Source organism: Xyrauchen texanus, chromosome 20 (genome assembly GCF_025860055.1).
Source record: "Xyrauchen texanus isolate HMW12.3.18 chromosome 20, RBS_HiC_50CHRs, whole genome shotgun sequence".
NCBI classification, from domain to species: Eukaryota; Metazoa; Chordata; class Actinopteri; order Cypriniformes; family Catostomidae; genus Xyrauchen; species Xyrauchen texanus.
This window is the reverse complement of record NC_068295.1, coordinates 10069690-10072426: the sequence shown is the minus strand read 5'-3', so window position 1 is coordinate 10072426 and position 2737 is coordinate 10069690. Positions and strand designations below refer to the sequence as shown.

The 2737-nt window shown below is 37.7% G+C and overlaps 1 pseudogene; it reads left to right on the top strand.

Moving 5' to 3' along the window:
• Positions 1-562: 562 nt before the first annotated feature.
• LOC127660357 (G-protein coupled receptor 4-like) lies at positions 563-1547 on the top strand (annotated as a pseudogene).
• The last annotated feature ends 1190 nt before the right edge of the window (positions 1548-2737 follow it).

The following is a 2737-nucleotide window of genomic DNA, read 5'->3' as shown; positions in this document are numbered from 1 at the left end:
ACATTCCTGAAACCAAATAGTTTATAATGTTTCAAAATTAGTGAATAGTAGTAACAAAAAAGTCAAAGTAGTACTACTTATATGTTCTGCATTAATTCCTGCATTGTTAATTATTATTAATTATTGCATTGTTAACTATGAAACAGAATTCAGAGAAAGTATTACTCAGAGTTTTATATAGGCTAAATGTTCATTGCTAATGTATAGTAGATTATTTCATAGTTATGGCAAAATCTAAATTGTTATATTAGATAATCCATTTTTAACTGACAAGATTTGTTATGTACTGTACATAACATGATACCACATATGGAATACTCCTTAAACCGTGTTTTTAAAAGCAGATAATATATGATGATTTCAAATGTCATGTAAACGTGTTTTGTCTTACCTTGTCAGATTTTATGAATAAGCTGTTTTTGGTAGTCATCAGCATATGGGTGTAAACACACATAATGAGTGATAATGTGGCGAATTAGTCTGACAAAGATTATTAAACAGACACCTTCACTGTTCAATGAATATACAACAAATACCTCTCTCTCATGATTTGAATGCAAAAATGAAGCGCAACTTCAGTGTTACCACCCTCACCAGCCTAAGCATCATAGCTGTGGGGAATGCATTGTTGAATAGACTTTAGTCAAGATGCAATCTTCCTTCCTGCCCTGTATGGAATCTTTTTCATTATCGGTGCCCCACTGAACCTGATGGCACTGTACAGGTTAATCAAATCAGAGAACGTTTTACCCGTGTATGTCATTAACCTGTTGATCTCAGATCTTATTCAGCTCCTTGCCTATATGGATGGACTATTATGCCAATGGACATCACTGGTGCTTCAGAACGCAGACCTGTCAGCTTATGGTCTATTTTGTTTACATCAGTATTACACAGGTATATTCTTCATGTGTATCATTGCCCTGGAACATCACCTGGCCATCGCCAAACCTCTCAGCTTCAAGCATCTACGTAAGATGAGGTTTGCTCGCTGGATAGCACTCAGCAATTGGATTCTAATTGCTGTGCCACCTGCCATTGCTTTTGACAAGCTCTCCCTAAGCAGGAAAATTACACTCTTTGTATTGAGAAGTATCCCTCCAAGGGCAGCTTTTTTACATACAGGCTGATTACTCTGCTTGTGTCTTTCATCATACCCCTGAGCTTAATTGTTGGTCTCCACAGACAGACCGTCCGCTCACTGATGGCAATCAACTCGCTTTTATCCGAGGAGAAGGAGTCTGCTCACCCTTCTCCTGGCCGTGTTTGTCACAGTGCTGAGGGCTTATCATTTCATAGGCTGTGTGAAGTACATCGGACTGCTGATTCACAGCAGTTTGTGTGAGAGGGAGAAGACTGTTTTTGTGCCCTATCAGCTGGGAAGATGCTTCCTGAGTCTTAATAGCTTGCTGGATCCTGTGTTCTACATCTTTCTTCACAGAGACTACCGAGCAGCTGCTGGAAACAACCTGCCTTACCTGAAGAGAGTGAGGACCAGATCATATCAGACGAAGAGGCCAACAAACTCTACACTGGATTGTGATTAAAGATGCAGTGAAATCTCTTGTTGAGCGATGTTTTCCTTTATTGATATATTTCCTATAGAAACAGGAAGTTTGGGCCCATATGTTTAAAAAAAAAAAAAACAACAGCCATGAACCAATATTCGCTATTTGCGTTTGCCATTTGTATGTGGGTGGTGTTAGAGGGAGTGGCATTCTAATTATTGAGCATTTGATTGGACAAAATTCTGTAGTACAAGATGAGTCATCAACATCTTTGGCCCATTTTATTCAGACTGTAAATCTTAAATGAAAAGTTCTGCTGTCATTATTATTTTTTTCAACTTTTAGGAGTGCACTAGCATGCATACAGCCTAAAAGCTATAAGACATGGACTACAAGTCACAAATTCCATGAGGCTTTTAAAAATCTCTGATATTTCTCTATTTATGTTTTTGGAATACAGTTTGAACAAAGAACTGTGAAACTATGCCAAACTGATACAAAAACCCACTTTTATTTTTTAGCATCATCTATCTTTTATCATCATTATTCATCTTTATTAAGAAAGGACAAGGGGACCCGTTATCAAATAATAATGACTTTGATCCAGACATATGAACATGGCAAAAGTGCACTTGACTACACTGTTCACCTGGATAAATGGAAGGTTATAAAGCTCTTCTGCATTTTAGCATTATTTGATGAAAACTGCTAACAGTATATGATAAATAGAAGATATACACAAACATCTCTTTTAAATACATTTATTGTACCATCTGCTGTCATCTGGCATTAATAGCGTGATGTACATTTATCCAGGCAATTTTTTGGAACTCAATCCATTATAAGCCATTTTTTTGTTTTACACTTAGTTAAAATAGTCACCCCATTAAGTAAGGAATATTTGATGACAGACTGTTGAACTGTTTAAAAATAATGCACACCCGAGGTGGTAATGCGGTCGCGATCACTGCGGTCAGTGTGTGTGTGTGAGCTTATGTGTGTGTGCGTTACTCCTATGCCGAAAGCAGCACATCCTCCGTTGCTAATTCTAAAATGACATTTTCGGATTAGCAACTAACGCTTGAGCTGTTTCAGAGCTAGATGCACTTGATCAATACAACAGTTTCTATATTATCTGAAAGATCTCTGGGAAAACCCCTTGCGCTCCTGCTCCCCCTCTCTCACATACTGTACACTCCCACACTTGTATACAGACATTATATGAACAC